The sequence below is a fragment of the Erpetoichthys calabaricus genome, chromosome 4, assembly GCF_900747795.2.
Source record: "Erpetoichthys calabaricus chromosome 4, fErpCal1.3, whole genome shotgun sequence".
Taxonomy (NCBI): domain Eukaryota; kingdom Metazoa; phylum Chordata; class Cladistia; order Polypteriformes; family Polypteridae; genus Erpetoichthys; species Erpetoichthys calabaricus.
Window position 1 is genome coordinate 71103771 of NC_041397.2, and position 20172 is coordinate 71123942.

A 20172-nucleotide genomic window follows, 5' to 3' on the forward strand; every position below is an offset into this window, starting at 1 on the left:
ATTCAGATTTAATCAATTAGCACTGCAATATGGTAGAAAGATCATAGTTTACTTGACAGTAATAAGGACTTAGAAAACAAAATTATTTATATAATTAGAGTTGTCTTGTTTAAAGGATATCTGTAATACTGTTTATATTTTAATGGTTTCAACTAGTTGACTATATTAGCACACAGTCCTCCTATAATACCACAGTCTTAAACAAGGCATTAGTTAATAAAATTAATGTCTTTAGGGCCTTTAGCAACTAAATTCCACTACTCCTTTAAAATGAAACTGTTTTTAAAGACCAACATACTAGAATGCTAGAAGTAGATTTAAGATGACAGAACTTTATGTATATGACAGAAATTAATGTATAATATTATCTAATAAATATAAGGTTGCTTTTAATTAACACTTCATTCAGTCTAGTTTACTTATGATTTAGTATGCGAATGTAAAACCTTACCTGGAAACTTTTGTCTTCCTAATCTGAAATAATTTTGCAGATAATATTGTAATACTGCGGTGGGTTGGCTCCTTGCCCGGGATTGGTTCCTGCCTTGTGCCCTGTGTTGGCTGGGATTGGCTCCAGCAGAACCCCGTGACCCTGTTTTCGGATTCAGCGGGTTGGAAAATGAATGGATGGATGGATATTGTAATATCTGCTAGCAAAGCGTAAAGCTGACTAAAATAATCTAAGTTAAAAAGAATGTAACATGCATTGCATATGCTTTGTACAAATCTGGATATTGTTTACTGAACAGGTTTACAGTGGAATTAAGAGTATATGAACACATGCACACATTTTTGGGGTAACAGCTACTTAGCCCTGCACAGTAATAATAATGACCTTGTAAACCTATAAAAGTAGCACAAACTTTATTTAAAGAATATCTTAAAGACTCTATCCTTCTATTGTTCAGAAACCGAATGTAGCTAGTAAAGGTTAAAGGTTTCTCGTAACACAGAGGAACTATATAAGAGAGGCCGGACTCTTTTTTTCCTTAGGAGTCGGTGTTCCCTTAATGTCGGTAGTGCTTTCCTTTACATGTTCTACAACTCTGTGACAGCCAGTGCAAGTTTCTATGCTGTGGTGTGCTGGGGTAGTAACACCAGTTTAAGAGAGGCCCATGAAATCAACAAGCTAATTAAAAAGGTAGGACAAGTTATGCGATTTTCTCTTAACCCCCCCATCTGGAGGTAGTAGCAAAGGAAAGACTGAAAAGAAAATTGAGTGCCGTTATGAACAATGCTGCACATCCTCCCTCTGACACAATAATACTGAGTACTTTCAGCCAACGAATTATTCAACAGAAGTGTATCAAGGAGCACAACTGGGGCTCCAACAGCTAAATACCTGCATAATACCTCTATCTATCTAAAAAATTCAAGCATTTACATGGCAATCCCAATTGAGTATGCAACATAAGATATACTGTATGTCTCATGTTGTGTGAAAATTCAAATTCTCTTTAAAATGAAAATACTCTAGAAAAGTGCATAAAATCTGAGACAAATATACAGGCTATATCTACAGCATGGACATGTAATTTTTTCAGGTAAGGAAGACAGATGTTTCATGGCACCGGAGAATTTGCATGTTGATTAGCACATGATTATGACAATGTCACAATAATTGCTTTATAAACAGCAAAATGTAAATCATTAAGTTCTACCAGAGTAAGAGAGTAGGAAAAGACCAAAGGGAACAATTCAGAAAACGTATTATAAGAATAGTAAAAAATATATTTTTTTTATTTGTTCCTTTTGATATTCTAACACACACACAACTTGTGACAGTTTATATGTCTACATAAGCCTATAGTGGCCACCAAGGGTCACATATCCTGGACTTGCATTGTTTTCAGACTAGACACACAAAAACCTATCCAGCAGAGATACAGAAATTCTTAAACAATGGTGCTAGAAAGGAGAGAGATTTTCCTCTTCCTATAGGGGAAAATAAGCATTACTTTGTGATTATCTTCACTTTGACATGGATGTATATTATTTGCATAGACAAGAAAGAACATCAACATTAAACGCCATGATACATCATGATTTTAACAGAAAGCAGCAATGCTGCCTCACTGGATTATAGAAAATCTACTTTATCTGAGTTATTTTGGTTACTCGTTGGTCCAGTCTTCATTCGCATACTTTCGTCACATGCAGAATATTATAATAAAATAAAATGTTATTTAAAAAAAACATTTGAATTTAAATCAAGGGATTTTATTGTTAAATTCTATAATGTACTCATGAAGCCACCAATGACCGATTCCCAGGCTATAGCTGATGGAATATTAAATCAGGACTCAAGAAATCAGTGGAAATGAAGTAAAATGAATTTAGCAGGGAATTCAGGAAACAATTCTTCACATACAGGTTGGTGAGAAACTGGAAAAGACTAATGACTAATGGATCATGTAGCTGAAGAGGAAAACTTTAAACATTTCATAAGAATTTCAATTAAATATTGGGACAGCACAATTATTAGATATACATATGGGCATGGCAAATAATATCCACTTACTTAATTTCTTATGTTTTTATATTCATATGGTGTTTAATCCTTGCTCTGAATTACTTTTTCAATGCTTTCGTACTGAAGTATAAAAAATTAATTTAAATCTGGTGACTGGGAAGGACACTGTTTTAAGCTGAAATCACTGCCATCTTGCTGGACTTCTTCCAAGAATTTCTTAGCCTTTTAGCATGGAAGCTTACCTATCTGATAAACACATTCAGAGATGGATATACTACTACTGTGAGGGGATGCACCTTTTTATCCATAATGTCTCTATATTTCAAAGTATGTAAATACACTTTTCACAACCATTATACCACCACAATATATTTTAGACACTAATAATGCAGATTCAGGGACTCATGAGGTTTCAGGAATATCTGATCCTCCCATCAAAAGGAATCTCTACGACCCCATAATTTATCAGACTATGCAAAATCTTTGTAGTCCTCTAGTATATGTGTTCTTTAGCCCAATATCACCACACCTTCTTTTACATTTTGCTGACAGAAATTAAATTTGGTTAACTTATTGTCTTTTATGACCTATTTATGACAAAGTATGACATTCTGATGTCTCTTTTTTGACATTAAATTTGTTCTCAGATCAATCGTATTTCATTAGCTAATTGGAACCATTTGTTTCACTCATCATGCCACTTTGTTAATCAACAAAAACCACTGAACTGCCTTAGGTCAGATGTTTTTGTCTGGTGGTCAATTCTTAATACAACACTGTAGTTGAAATATGGTACTGCAGTTCCCAGAAGAAGTATTGGGGTGCCAGCTCAGTCGTCCCCATTTAATTATAGTCCTACAAATGAAAAAAATAGGGACTCTATGTGCACCTCTCTAAAATAATTGAAAAGAAATAAGCAAATCCTTTCTGGCAAATGGTCCTTAAGATATTCTGAACTCTGTCCTTCAGCTAAAACTGAGTGCCTCTCTCTGGCAGCAGGGGGCTTTAAATTTGGAAGGGAAGTGTGTCAGTTGCCCTCGCTGGGCATCTTCTCACTGCCGTGGAGGGAAAAGAGTAGAAAGTTAGCGCGAGTGCCCCCTCTAGGCCCATGGTGGTATTTCCAGCTTTAGAAAAGTCAGGAGGCTGATCCAATAATATTATGAATATGTACTGTATATATGTAAGTCAGGGAAAGACAGAAATATAGTACATAATAATCAATAAGAATTAATGTGTGTGCATACATAAGCAAATCACTGGATCTGCCATCTCCTAAATGGATTACCGTTGCAATTGCAAAGAACTATTTCATAATTTTATGCAATTAATACAGAAGAAGAAGAAGAATGCAGATGGTTTTCCAGATGCCTTCTAATTTTTAAATAAAACATCACTCAATAATTCTTTATATTTACTAAAGACATAAATGATTTATTATAAACATGAAAATGACATTGTGTATGAAAATACTGTACAGTACATTGCTTTGATAAGTGAATATAGGAATCTTTTTTCTTTTTTTGTAAATCTTTAGCCTTTTTTGTTTATTCTTCAGTAATCTGAAAATGTATATTTCAAAATTTCAGTATTTCTTCTAATATAATATTAAACCCAGCCACAGGGGATGCACAAACCAGTGTGTTTCTTCATGCTGGTCCCAAGCCCAGATAAATGGGGAGGGTTATGTCAGGAAGGGCATCTGGTGTAAAATTTTGCCAGACCAACATGCGGATAACAATACAGGTTAACAGGTCCAGGTTAACAATGACCGCCACCAGTATTGTTAGCCAACAGGGTGCTGGCGGAAATTGGGCTACTGTTGGCCACATTGTTGGGAGGGGGGGAGACATGTCTGGAGGAAAGAGGAGAGGAGGAAGGTAAAGAGAGTGGAACTGAGGGTAGGGAATTTGAATGTTGGCAATATGACTGGTAAGGGGAGAGAGTTAGCCGATATGATGCAAAGATGGAAGGTTGATATATTGTGCGTGCAAGAGACTAAATGGAAGGGTAGTAAGGCCAGGTGGATCTGAGGTGGATTCAGATTGTTCTATCATGGTGTGGATGGGAGGAGAAATGGGGTAGACATTATTCTGAAGGAACAGTATGTGAAGAGTGTTTTTGGAAGTGAAAAGAATGTCATACAGAGTAATGATTATGAAGAATGAAATTGGAGGTGTGATGATGAATGTTGTTACTGCATATGCCCCACAAGTTGGGTGTGTGATGGATGAGAAAGAAGATTTCTGGAGTGAGTTGGATGAAGTGATGGACAGTTTACCCAAGGGATACAAAACAGTGATTGGAGTGGATTTCAATGGACATGTTAGTGAATGGAACAGAGGAACAAGGAGGTGATGGGTAGGTATGGCGCCAAGGAGAGAAATGAAGAAGGTCAGATGATAGTGGATTTTGCCAAAAGGATGGGCATAGTTGTAGTGAATACTTATTTTAAGAAGAGGGAGGAACATAGGGTGACGTACAAGAGTGGAGGAAGATGCACACAGGCAGATTATATCCTATGCAGAAGGAGATTAAAGACTGCGAAGTGGTAGCAGGGGAAAGTGTAATTTGACAGCATAGGATGGTGGTCTGTAGGATGACATTGGAGATCAAGAAGATAAGGAGAGTGAGGGCAGAGCCAAGGATCAAATGGTGGAAGTTGAAAATGGAAGACTGCAAGGTTGAGTTTAGGGAGGAGGTAAGACAGGCACTGCATGGCAATGAAGAGTGAGCAGACAGCTGAGTAACTACAGCAGAAGTAGTAAGGGTGACGGCAAGAAGGGTGCTTAGCGTGACATCTGGTGGTGGAATGGGGAAGTACAGGATAGTATACAAAGGAAGAGGATAGCAAAGAAGAAGTGGGATAGTCAGAAAGATACAGAAAGTAGACAAGAGTACAAGAAGATAAGGCGCAAGGTGAAGAGAGAGGTGGTGATGGCTAAAGAGTAGGTGTATGATGAGTTGTTTGAGAGGTTGGACACTAAGGAGGGAGAAAAGGACCTGTACCGATTGGCTAGACAGAGGGATCAAGCTGTGAAAGATGTGCAGCAGGTTAGGGTCATAGAGGATAAAGATGGAAACATACTCACAAGCGAGGAGGGTGTGTTCGAGAAGATGGAATGAGTAACTCGACAGGCTGATGAATGAAGAGAATGAGAGAGAGATAATGTTGGATGATGTGGAGATAGTGAATCAGGAAGTGCTACGGATTAGCAAGGAGTAAGTAAGGACAGCTATGAAGAGGATGAAGAATGGAAAGGCCGTTTTTCCAGATGACATACCTGTGGAAGCGTGGAGGTGTTTAGGAGAGGTGGCAGTGGAATTATTAACCAGATTGTTTAATGGAATATTGAGAGGATGCCTGAGGAGTGGAGAAGACGTGTACTGGTACCAATTTTTAAGAATAAGGGGGATGTGCAGAGCTATAGTAGCTACAGGGGGATAAAATTGATGAGCCACAGCATGAAGTTATGGGAAAGAATAGTGGAAGCTAGTTTAAGAAGACAGGTGATGATTAGTGAGCAACAGTATGGTTTCTTACCAAGAAAGAGCACAACAGATGCAATATTTGCTCTGAGGATGTTGATGGAAAAGTATAGAGAGGGCCAGAATGAGTTGCATTGTATCCTTGTAGACCTGGAGAAAGCATATGACAGGGTGCATCGAGAGGAGCTGTGGTATTGTATGAGGAAGTCGGGAGCGGCAGAGAAGTATGTGAGGGTGTACAGGATATGTACAAGGAAAGTGTGACAGTGGTGAGGTCTGCGGTAGGAGTGATGGATGCATTCAACATGGAGGTGTGATTACATCAGGGATCGGCTCGGAGCCCTTTCTTATTTACCATGGTGATGGACAGGTTGACAGATGAGACTAGACAGGAGTCCCCTTGAACTATGATTTTTGCTGATGACATTGTGATCTGTAGCGATAGTAAGGAGCAGGTCGAGGAGACCCTGGAGAGGTAGAGATATGCTCTAGAGAGGAGAGGAATGAAGGTTAGTAGGAACAAGACAGAATACATGCATGTGAATGAGAGGAAGGTCAGTGGAATGGTGGGGATGCAAGTGGTAGAGTTGGTGAAAGTGGATGAGTTTAAATACTTGGGATCAACAGTACAGAGTAACGGGGATTGTGGAAGAGAGGTGAGAAAGAGAGTGCAGTCAGGGTGGAATGGGTGGAGAAGAGTGTCAGGAGTAATTTGTGACAGACAGGTGTCAGCAAGAGTGAAAGGGAAGATCTTCAGGATGGTAGTGACACCAGCTTTGTTATATGGGTTGAAGATGGTGGTACTGACCAAAAAGCATGAGACAGAGCTGGAGGTGGCAGAGTTACAGATGCTAAGATTTGCATTGCGTGTGATGAGGATGGATAGAATTAGAAATGAGTACATTAGAGGGTCAGCTCAGGTTGGACGGTTGGGAGACGAAGTCAGAGAGGCGAGATTGCATTGGTTTGGACATGTGCAGAGGAGAGATGCTGGGTATATTGGGAGAAGGATGTTAAAGAATAGATCAGGCAAGAGGAAAAGAGGAAGGACTAAGAGAAGGTTTATGGATGTGGTGAGAGAGGACATAAAAGTGAGGGGTGTGACAGAGCAAGATGCAGAGGACAGAAAGATATGGAAGAAGATGGTGTGTCAACCCAGGCATAGGAAGAAGAAGAAGTTCTAATATAATATTTTGATTACTAAGATGCTATTTTTCACACTAACTGGATATTTATTGTGTGCAAAGAACATTTCTGCAGAACAAAATACATGGTAAATAAATGTAAAATTCAAAACAATATAAAAACATTTCAAAGACATGCAAACAATAGGACTGAATGCAACATTTTAAATAATTACAATAATTAAAACAAAGTAAAGGTATTATTCAGAATCCTTCCATCCATGCATACATTTATTATTTTACCCTACATTTTACTGCTACAGGGTCACAGGGTGCTTTCGTTTTAGATGGTAATACTGGAGCCAAGACTGGGGCTAATTCTGGATGAGACAGTAAAGTTGAGCACACTAACACACCCAACTCACATATACAGTTAATATAAAGTTGGCAATCAACCTAACGTCAGTATTTTTGATAACCTGTGAGGAAATTCAAGTACCCAGAAAAAATAAGTCTTATGAATATTGGGAGATTTTGCAGACTCCGTGGTTGGAAATCACATTCAAGTTCAGATCACTGGTTGCCATTGCACTCCTCTTACCTAAACATTTATTTTTCTGAAAATTCTGATTCATAAGAAGTGGTATTCAATTTAACACCTTACAGCTTTCAGATGTTGTAAGTCCTTATTGTACTAATATTTTTATGACATTATTCTCCATCAACAGGATCATCCATAACTATGCCCAAAGTAGGCATTGTCTTTTAAAGAAGTGAATGTTTGAAATTACATGAAACATAAAATATGTGTATATATTACTGTAATATTTAAAATTAGCTCAGAAACAAAAACATGAAAGCATAGCTTCTGTTCAGCAGTTTTACAGAGCAGGTTAATATTTATATTAAATGAGACTACAACATTACAAAAATAAAATCAGTATTTTTATTAGACCTTTGTATTTGTATTTATACCAAATTCTGTATGTTAACTATAATGTGTACAACAATATCAAATAACACCTCCTTTATTATGAGCAAGTTGGCCTGGTATTTATTTAATCACTTATTTTAGGACTAGATAAATAAACAGAGAAATGAATAGATTTTCTTTAAGTCTACATTCTTCTTATCTTGCTCATAAAATGTTATTTGACTTTTGTTTTCTTGAAGTGTTTCTCAGCATGTTCTTTTTAAAGATTATCATTTTAAATTTGTGCCAGCAATTGTTATTATAAGCCATTAAAACCTCAAAGAACTAATTACATTTGCTTTCCTTCAGAAGACTTATCCATCTTAGGTTTATGACCCTTTGATGATACCTTAGAGAATGCACAAACACATGATGCAATCTAGTATTTGACAAGCTTTTCTCGTCAGGATTGCACATACATCTCGGATTACGCTGTTGCTTCCACACTACCATGTTTGCTGTGTATTTAGTTTTATTTTGCTCACCAGAACAACAAATAGTGACTGACACAAGATTCATTTCTTCTAAATGGCAGTTACTCTAACTCCTCCCATGAAAGGGGCCATCGAAGCATGCTTTTTTTTTATAACCAGGGTTTGCAATTGTCTTGCTATGCGACCTTGGGGCAGGCCATTTCACCTCTTTCTGCCTGAATCTACCCATCTGTAAAATTCGACATAAGGATTGTCCAGTAGAAGCAGGATGTGTGGGAACATTTTAAAATGTTATTTTGGTGCATGATAATAATCCCAGTCATGTAAATAAGGCACCAAATAATATTTCTTCCCAGATAGGATTACTGTTTTTACAGCTAAATAAAACCCATCCAGAATATATATAAATCCTATTCATGGAATTTTAAATAATCTATTTTGTGGGCTAAGAGTCAGCGTTCTGTAACCCATCAAAAGTATTCCTTTTTTGACTGCATAAAACAGTAAGAAACATCATTTTGTAGTCATCTTTATCCAGATTATTATTATTAAGGAAAAAATGCCACTTTAAATTACAGTACATTACAAGTACGTATTTTGAAGGTTTTTAAATATGTACACATTACTTATATCCTAGTTTGATATTATTTTTACTTGCAAGGTAATAGTAGGAAGTATTTTCTTGAAGGAAATCATTTTCTTAAACTACAGTATTTAAGTTAGATAAGCTATAGTTTCAAGAACATATACACATTTGTATGTGACTTGCATTCTTTTGAAATTCTACAAATACTTTGATTTTGTACTACATGGTAAAAGTATGTATGTGTAATTAGTATTTGTTCTAAAGTAATAAATATCTGCTCAATACTGCATTCATTAGTTAAAATAATCAAATTGACTATTATTTCACATTAAATTCATCTGAAATTAAACTAATAGTAAGGAAGAAGCATTTTATACTTTATTGGTCCATTTAGCCAGTAAAAACAATACCAGCACAAGAAGCCAGGAATAACCAGGGTAACCCGGATCCTTTTTTTTATTTCCGTTAAGTTTTTTTTACTAATATGCCAAGGCCAAATTGTGAAATTTAGCAACTCATTTGGTTCTTTTACTGTGTATGAAACCGATGTTGATCTTGAAATGCCTCAACAAGTAATGCTGTTATAGTCACTGACTAGTTTCAGTTTGTGTCATCATGAAGATGAACAGCTAAGGCTGGTGTTTGAAGCATTACTGCTCTATTTAACCTTTTTTAAAGACTTTTTTTGTTTGGCTACATTTTAATGTGTCTAATGCTCACATTTTATCCAGAATAAGGTTGTAAGCATACTACATTGCACGTGACTTGAAGTTACTTATTGAAATTGTTCAACATGACTTCTAAACTTTGTTCTATGTTGAAGAAATGTATACTGGTGAACTTCAAAGAAATTGGCCTAAGGGGACACCCTGTTCCATGTAGAATAGTGCCAAGAAAAGTAAAAAAGAAAACAAGAATGCAAAAACTAAACTAAAACAACCAAAATGCAGTAATTATATTGGTGACTATACAAATATCTGCCTTTTAACATAATTAGTATACAATTATTACAGCACTAATTCATAAAGAGTTATTGACTTTCCGTCAATGTTAGACTAATTTTTTTTTGCTGAATAAAATAATAAATATGGCACAATAAATTTATTTATTATGGAAGCTTGTGTATAATTGTATGGATTCTAACAAATATCAATTGTAAGAGACAAGGATTATACTGTATCTTCCATACACCTAAAAATAAAGTATGTTATCATCTTGAAGCAGAAATAAAACCAGCCCTAATGGATACTCACAAGGATGTGCATTAGTGTTGTTGAAAATAAAAACTGATAGATTGGATTTTATATTCATGTTATGTACCTCATGATTTGCACAGAAACTTTTTTGTGCTTTAGCATTAAATTAGTTGAGGTTATAAAATTTAAGTTCAAGAAGCAGCACGTGCAAGGTGAGCAGCTGTTAAAGCATTGTGATGTGGACCAAAAGGTTGTTAGTTCAATGTATGTTTTTGAGTCATTTTGTGACCCAGAGCATAATACTTAACCTTTCTTTGCTACAGCTGTAAATGTAAAATGATGATTAAGGTATCAGCCATGTTTAGCTCAAGTTCAAGTTTATTTCCACTTGTAAATAGTTTATGGTGTACATAGTACAATAAGGTTATTACATGCATGTTTATTTAGAACCATAATAATATAAATCCAACAAAAGACAAATACACAAAATATATATACTGTATGACTGCAACATATATAGTATAACAAGAATATACTGTATATGTATATATATTGTAAGAAGACTCTGTATAGCCTGACCCGACACAGATTGACACGGAGGCATGGGTAAAATACAATAAACTGTTTTTTTTCTTCAGCTGGAGGGCACGTCTTCCCCGTAATCCCTTTTATTGGGTACCCGGAAGTGCTCCAGGTGGTTGATTGGCGACAACCGGCTGCACTTCCGGGTAAGGTGAAACCAGTGCCCAAAAGGGGCCAGCAGCTCCTGCTGCAGCACCCCCTGGTGGCACCTGCGGGACCCCACAGAGCTGCACAGAACTCCAACCCCTATGAAGTCCTGGGGGAGTCCAAGGAACCGCTGCAGCCCAGGGAGCCTGCCATCTGGCATCCAGGGGGAGATACTGGGCTTCCCACCCTTGTCCCCCTGGCAGATATTGTGAAGGGGCGTCCCGGCCAGGTATGGGCCCCAGTCATCTGTCACAATATATATATATATATACTATAAACATATAAAGATATATAAATAAATATACAATATATTTGTTTATTCTAGCTATAAAGCAAAATTAAAGCTAAAATGTACGAAGTCTCTGCCCCACTTTTTGAATGAGATAGTTCAAGCATGAATAACTGAAAGTTTTCTGTGATTACTCACATCACTAATATGGAAGTGTAATTGTTGATTTCTGTTGTTCCAGTAAATATTCATTTTTATAGGACAGATTACAGGTAGCATAGTTTTCATTTTAAAAGCTGTTAATGCAAACAGAAAGTGAAATTGCATAGTATCTAGAGTAGATGTTTATCAGTTTTTGAATTTAGGATTGATTCATTTAGACTTTGCCTTAGTGGCCTGCACTTGCTAATAGAAATGTTTGGTTTAATTCCACTCTTTCAATAATGTGCTTTTCATTTAAAGGGGTTCTTCTTTGTAGTTGTTATTTGCCTGCACTACTGTCCCATCCCATCCAGAATGTCATCATTCTCTTCAGCTCATGCACTCTATGTTATTTTAGTTTCTTTTTCACTGTGTCTTTGACAATTAATATAGTGAAAGATTATAGAGTCATTGGGTACATTAATATGCTTTAATATGATTATAACCTTGAACCATACCAGAACAAGAGAAAGAGTAAACACAAATAAAAAAATTCAGTGTTATTTTATGTGTGTATATTAAGTTAAATTTATGTAAGTACATGGGGCAAACATAAATAGTTAACCAACAATACACATGCTAGAATAAAATAAAAATGTTTAATTAACCTTTTTTTGTACAGTACAATCACTGCATGTCTTAAAAATTGCAGTCACTCTTATCTTTTAGGAAAGAAAAATATCTACAATACATTTACATTATTAAAGAACATAATGAAACCCACATGCATAATTTACTACATCATGCTTTTTATTCCCAAAGGCATACTATCCAGGTCACTGTGAATAAGCTTATGTGGTTTTTACAAATATATTATTTTTTGATGTGAGATATGGAAGATCAGAGGTGTCTTAACCTAAAATGATTAGCACATCCACGTCCACGTATTATTTTAACATTATAGAACTGTGAATTAAAAAAAATATAGTTTTTTGGTATGCTCCTGTTCTCAGCAGTGCCAGAATTGATTTAAGCTGCTTCAGTAAATGAATGAATGACAGAGTTTTTTTATTAATGGTAAAGAATTTATCTGTATTTGTTAGGCTATTATTTTGTATTCCAGAAACTTTAGTATTTTTTTACGTTATATGGTAAGTAATCCCAAAGGAGATTACTGAGGGCATTTATTTAGCATTATAGCAGCGGACTCTTAAGGGGACACTTCTTTTGTGAGCCTTGGCTGGAGGGCTTGAGGTCGTGGAGTGGACAATTGCATGAGTGAATGATGGAAATCGAGGCCATTGTTTTCACTGAGCATCTAGTGGCAGCAAAAAGATTATAAATGATCTGTGAAGGGTCACATGGGCTATAAAAGCATCTGTTGGGTCAGGTTTGGCTGGTAGATACCATAGTATATGCAGGTATAGGGTGATGTACAAAAACAGAGAGAATTTATTTCAGTAGTGTGTGAATTCAATTTTTAAACACAGAGGCCATAGGATGGAAAAGGGTGTACATGCAGTTTATTTTATGCATATTTTGGTGTGATTTTTCCAGTAGGAATTACATTATAAAATGTGTTTATCAGGCATCTGTAAGTTAAGCATTTTTTCAAAAAGCCTGTTTCAAACACGGTATCATATAATATTAAGTAAGATTATTGCTGCATATCAAATTATATATTATAATTATAAAATGCCAAAGGTTAATTTGGCTGCCTGAAATTCTTTAATCCAAATCCGAGCCCAGTTACTCTCTCTGGGTAGAGTATTCACATTTTCTCCAGGTTATCGTGTTTCTTCATACATTTTAAAGACATGCATGCTATGGTGATTGGTCAAGGTATGAGTGACTGTAGCCATTGACAAGATTCCTGGAATGGAATCTTGTCCAGGTATGGGTTTTCTTTGCACCTCTTTTGTGATTGCATGTGAATTGGCTTTGAATAGATTTGTATTAGCACAGCACCCTACTGATTTAATTCATTTATTACTACCAAAAATATTTAACCTTAGTGTAAATATTTATTAGGTCAGCCTTCTAGTGCATTGCTGCCTCACATTTCCAAGGATCTGGGTTTATGAATCAGCCAGATCACTATCTCTGTGGAGTTCATATGTGCTCCCTGTATTTGAATGGGTTTTCTCCGGATTTCTTACTACATTCTAAAGACATCTATGTTAGGATAACTAATAACTACAAAATTTCCCAGTATAATGTGTGTGGAGTTTCTTACAGGTTTGGTAAGATTGAATCCAGCTTCCAGTTACCTTATGTTGCATGAATGGAATGGTAAAAACAGATATCCATTGCAAAACCCGCAATCATGAAATCTGACATCTTTAAATCTTTTATCTTTAATCTTTTTAACCCAAGTAGCTTAAGATACTTTTTATTTTTATGTATGAAATCATAGTTTTTGTTACTCAGGACTTCATAAACAATATGTTTTTCAAAACTGTACTATTGCTACATCAGTGAAAATTATTTCATTTTAACCAGGTTAAGGAAATGTATAGTGAGTATAGTATAGTGAGTTCAATTCATAAGTTTCATGGAACAGATATTAAAGAATAAACATTAGTAGGTTTTTATGTTTGAGTTATAGAATCTCACAAGCAATTTTTATTTCCAACAAAATAATAAAACAAACTAATTATACTAAATCAGAAATTAAAGAAAAAGGGTCTGGGTTTATTAAATCATAGACCACAGCCTTTATCTGGAATTTTTTTTCTGGGTACAAAAATAAATAAAATAAAAATATAAAAAATTTTAATTATTATTTCTGCAGGGCCATAAGGAGTTTGATATTAAAACATCACAGTACCATAACATAATTTCAAACCCATCCAATCCAATTAGGAGTTATTTGGAGCTGCAACCTATCACATGAGCTCTAGATTGAAGTTTCTTGTGCATCAGCGACCATCTGTCTCAGTTTCGCTGTGCACTTTGTTGGTTACATTATCAAAGGACCCACTCACACAGACATCCACAGAGCCAATTTGGATTTATCAGTTAACCTAACATGCACATCTTTGGGGATGAAAGATGGAAAACTGGGCACTTAGATAACTGCCAGGAGCAGATTTTAACTCAGATTTCTGGATTTGTGAGGTAGTAACAACTGTGTAACCATGCCTTCCAAAACCTTATGTTATAGAAGTAAAATTACATATATTAAACATGACTAATTAAATCAAGTCTGGAAATCAAAAATTCTTATTTATAACAAGTTTAATTTTTTTTTTTCAAAATATTTCACCATCTTTATGTAGTTATTTTTGTAGAACTTTTTGTTTGTGTGGTTAGTTTTATTATTATATTTTTTATACTTAAATATTGTCTTAATTTATAATTGATATTCACAGACCAAGTAATGACTTCAGACAGATTTAAAATGGGTAATGAAGAATTCAGACATGTGCATGCATAGACTCCACTCAACCACTTCCTGCTTAAGCACCTATACCTTATTCATAACCAAACCTGTGTGGAGAGAGTGCTTAAGTCCAGGAAATAGCTGGTAAGAGAAAGCAGATGTGCTGTAGATATCTAAATCATTAATTCACATAAGGCATTAAATGAAAAATTGTTAGTGGGCATGAATCTACACTTCACTATTAGACTTCAACTGCAGTTCTAATGAGCAATAGAGACCTCCTACATGGCCCAACATTGTTCATTGAATAAAAAGTATTGTCAGAAAGCCATCAAAGTGAGAGCTGTAGAATATTTCTGGTATACAATAATCACAAAGAAATAGCTATTATCTGAGATGTCTTTTGCCTCCAAATAAGGACTCTTTTGGAGTGAAAACCATAATTCACATACCTAAGAGTCAAACTTCTTAAAAACGCCTATCTTGTAATAAGAAGAGGTCCTCGTGGCAGCCTTCCACACCCAGAAAACCACACAAGAGGCACATGGTACATAAATATGCCTTCCTTTAGTTAGCATAAATACTACAGGGGCACATACTCAGAAGGAAGAGCATAAAGAACATATAAGCAGGGTAGAATCTATATTCTGCTGTACCTCTGGGCCTAAATCAGTCTTGAATCCTCTCTACTTATTAACATTAACTTACCCTTAAAGACTCAGGAATCCAAGAGACTTCCTGAGTTTTGTGATTTGATCATGGTGTACAACAGGCCCAGGGCTTCCAGGACTGTGTGCTCTCCGGTGGACAGGTAGTGCCACTGCCTTTTATGTATTCTCCTTACAGCAGGTACCACTACCTCTTTTGTTTTCTCCTGGGCCTCATTCTGTCGTTCTAAAAAGGGGAATATCTGCCCTCTAGTGCTATGGGTGATTGTTGCAAATATCTACCCTACCTCAAATTTCTGCACTCTTCTGTGTCTCTTGTTCTATTACCTTTGTATATTGCTATTTTAAGGCATGCGGTAAAATAAATAGTATATTGTTTTCATATGCAGGATCCTGCTGCCAATGTTTTTCTCTTTTTCATGGAGGCTATCTGCATGGCTTTCACCTGTCCAATGCCATCCAATTAGTACCCTTGCCTCTCCCTCTTGCTAAATTATAGACTCTACATTATATAGAAGCAGGATCTTATTTCAGTTCAGACAGTGCTGTTGCAAATGCCCTCTTAACTTCTACAGACAGTAGCAACAGCAGCTAGAGTAGAAGCCAAGGGAGCCCGACTATGATGTAGTTGATTAAAATTCAAAATGTTGAAATGAAATAAAAGGGATTAAATTGTCTATACAGGACACACATAAAGATAGAGATATGAGGGACGTTCAAAAAATTTCCGCACTTTTATATTTTCGTTGGAAACGGTAACGCTGGGAGGAGTAGTAATTGGGCATTAAAAAGCTGGTACGACGCTGGGAAAATTGCATCACAAACAAAGGTGGCTATGTGATGTACTTTGTTTTTAAAATTCTTAATAAATAGAGTTAAAAAAAGTGCAGAAACATTTTTTTCATCCCTCATAGATTCAATTTTTGTCTTTCAGAGAACTGAGGATAAGCACAGCAGCAGAACCCAAGTATAAGAAGGGTTTAGTCTTTAAGGTGTACAGGTCTGGGTAACTGAAGAAATGGAAAAGAATCCCCGCTCTACTCTAAAGAGTTTGATAGGAGATTAAAGTTCACTTCTTTAACATTTTCTTCCTGCATTTGTTCAGATAAGACTTCCACTATGACTCATCAGTTTCAGCTCTAAAACTGTGTATAAAATAAAATGTTTTTACTTTCTTGATATTAATTTAGGCTCAGTTTCATCTACATATCTGCCTAAATACCTAAACCTTAATTCTGCTCAGGTCCATCTAGAATTGGTCCATCATCATTTCACCAAGTTTAGTATCATGTGTAAACTTAACCAGCTTGTGAGTTATATTTTTATTGTGATCATTTATGTAAATTAAAAACAGTAGTGGCCCCCAGCTCTGTTCTCTAACAGATACCACTTTTAATATTATCTAATTAAAAAAGTTCCTCTGACATAGCCCTTTACTGTAGCTCTTTATGTGTCTATATGTCTCTCATGCAATACCTTATTAAAAGCTTTTAGAAAATAAAAATAAATAATGATTTATGCACTTCTTTGATCAAAAGCTTTTGTTGCTTTCTCCCAAAAATCAAATATATTAGTGACACACAATCTACATTGGCATCCATGGTTGTAATTGGTGGGCAATTTCTCCCCTGGAAAACCAAGTTATGTTTTCTCAATATTCATGTCTGTACACTTATGGATTTGCCTGAATTTACACTGGTAAAATCATTAACTATTCTAAATGTTCATATTTCCTGCTCTTTTACAATTTTTTTATGCTTTGTGTATTTATATGTCTGTTCCTCCATTGCTGGCTTTTACAACTTAACTTCATTAGGATGGCCTCACACTGGCAAGTCAGAGAGCAGGTCAGTTGCTGAATCACATTGTCTCTGAGGCCATGAGTCAGATTTTATGGCTAGGAATTGGAGGAATTTATGGATTACATGACTTTGTAACAATTTCTGAGTACAGTTTCAAATAGACCTTTATCTCAATGGTATCGGCAGTTGGAATTGTCATCACAGCATTGTATCACAATGTCCTGCCTCTTGTCATCACTTAACTTTGATTGTTTATCATCATTTGTACATAGTTTTTTGGAAGTTACCATTAATTATATTTTATTAAAAATCCATGAATTTTGCACTTTGCGAGCAATCAAAATGAATAACAGACATGTGGATTATGAAACATTAGTTTCAGGAGTTTTTTTTTTGTCTGTGGATGTTTATTACATCATCTACTGATGTCCAGGGTTAGTCCAGAGTCACTTTTTGACTCTCACTGCAAACTATATGAGGCAAGTAACATATAAAAATACCATTTTTGGCAGGAATTTAATTTGTGTGTTTATTTTATTTGGCTTAACTTCCTGGTTCTGGACTCTGCTTTCTTTTTGTCCTTCTATTTTTATTTCAAGGTAGAACAACAGAAGGAGCATACCAGACTTTCCCTTACTTTACGCATTAATTTTTGTAATTCTCCTTATACCTGTCTAAGCAAATCTGGTTTAACTCACCTTCAGGCCAACAAGGCCTTCTTTCTGTCCCCGCTCCAGTCTGAATACATGTGGAGATTGAGCATTTCAGTCAGTTGAACAGTGGAAACAAACTGTGGAACAGTCTTACTCTTGCATTGAGATTGGTTGAAGCTTAACACTTACCTTTCTAAACAAGTTTTTTAGTAGTTTTTGTTAATATATTTTTATTTTATTTTATTTTTATTATAACTTCTTTGTTCTTTTATTTTGTTGTACAGCACTTTGTGAAGCCTGTCTGAGAAAAGCGCATCATAAATAAATCATATTTATTTACAAACTTACTTACTTCCTCTTCCTCCACTGGGTAATTCTGGTCATGTAATGCTAAAGTTGTTACCCAATGATAAGCAGTTGAAATCAGCTAAACAAATGAGAAAATCTAAATGCACGTGGTCTTCTGTGGCAGTTAAAAAAATTACAAGATTGTTTTGATTGCAATGATTGGGATATCTTTAGAAATGCTTGTGAGCTGACAGACACTTAGTGTGTTTACATGCACACACATAACCAAGTTAAAATGAATAATCAGGTTAAGGCAGAAACCTGATTTCTTAAAAATCTGCATTTACAGATTGCATTACAGATTGATCTTCTGTAAAATAGTGAAATGTCATCATTGAGCAACATGGATCTGAAGATAAGCATAATGGCTGTGATCATTTTGTGTTTAATAAATATGTTTAGTCCAATTGATGCTTTATTTGTAGTTTTCTGTTACCAGGCAATACAGCACACTCTTTTCTGCATGGCTGTTTGATTTACTCATGTAAAGAACCCAGTGTTTCTTGCCTTATACCCAGTACTGCTGGAATAATATCGCAGGTATTTTTACTTCAGGCAGATAATTATTGTTTTAGGTTACTTGTTACTTTAAAGTGTAATTTGACTACACAACACGTCACTTTTAATGTGTTACCCTACTGCTCTCAAGAATGTGTTGCTGAGTTTATCACTGCACGTTCAGTTCATCAACATAAATTTAGTCATTTCTGAAATACCGAGACAGATAATTTAAGCAAAGGAGATAAGGAGAAGGAATAATGAGGTAATTTGCTCTGAAAATTATTTTGTCGATGCTTCTATCCGTGATTACTGAAGTGTGTGCAAAGCAAATACATGTTCAGGCTGACAAAGTGCAATGGATATGTGCAGACTATAATATCCTTAAAGATTACCTGATTAAGGGTTTACATTGCCATATAATCAGGTTATTCAAGGAGAAATCTACCTCTGTTAACCAGGTTTCTCAGAAACCAATAACCCTGGATCACCCAAGAATTAAGGGTTCTTCGCCAAGCAAAGGTAACACCCTATAATACTAGTGATAAGGAAGCCTTCAAATAGGTCAGGAATTAGATTAATAATGCAATCAGATATTCTGATGGAAACACAAAAGTAAACTGGAACTTCAGATTTCAGCAAACAACAGAAAATCTCTATGAAGGATTCTAAAGATTTGAAAAACAAGGAGCTTAGTATCAACAATTCCTTTGATCCTCCCATCCGGAAATGGTCCTGACAGCAGTTATTTCTTTGATAAACCTTCACTAGGGTTGCCAGATTAGAAAATTAGAAATATGGGACAATCTTAAAATCTCTCTCTATATTACTATATACATAAATTTATACATGCCCACTACACACCCAGACCAATATATCATATAAAAGTAGAGACATAAGTTTTTGTCATAAGTTAAAAACATAAAGCAAAGATTTTAATGGGTTATGAGGAAAACAAAAGTAAAATCATATGAAAATTATTTAATACAAGCTAAAAAAAATTCTGTAAAAGTGAAATCATTTGAGAATATTTATTTAATACAGACAACAGAGAAATATTATTATTATTTAATACAGGCAGTTAGAAAAAAAGTGGGCCGTGGCAAGAAGTAACAACACACTTTGTTGACGCTGTATGTTGCAATGCTGATACAGAGCTGCACAGCAGCGCGGCTGGAGAGCAAAACGGTAGGAGTGTCGCTGCCCTTAGCCAACCATAGCAACTGAACAAGTTGCAAACAGGCAACAAACACTAGTTTCCTCATTACATTTGGGTTATTTTCATCAAGAGAATATGAGAAAAGAAAGTATAATTACTTTTAAAGTTACAACTAAGTACCGTAAGAAGGTAGTAAAAATATATTTTTATTATGAAATTTGAAAATGAACTAAATACGGGACAGTTGGGTGTCCCTGAAAGGTCAGTACAGGACACAGGACAAAATGA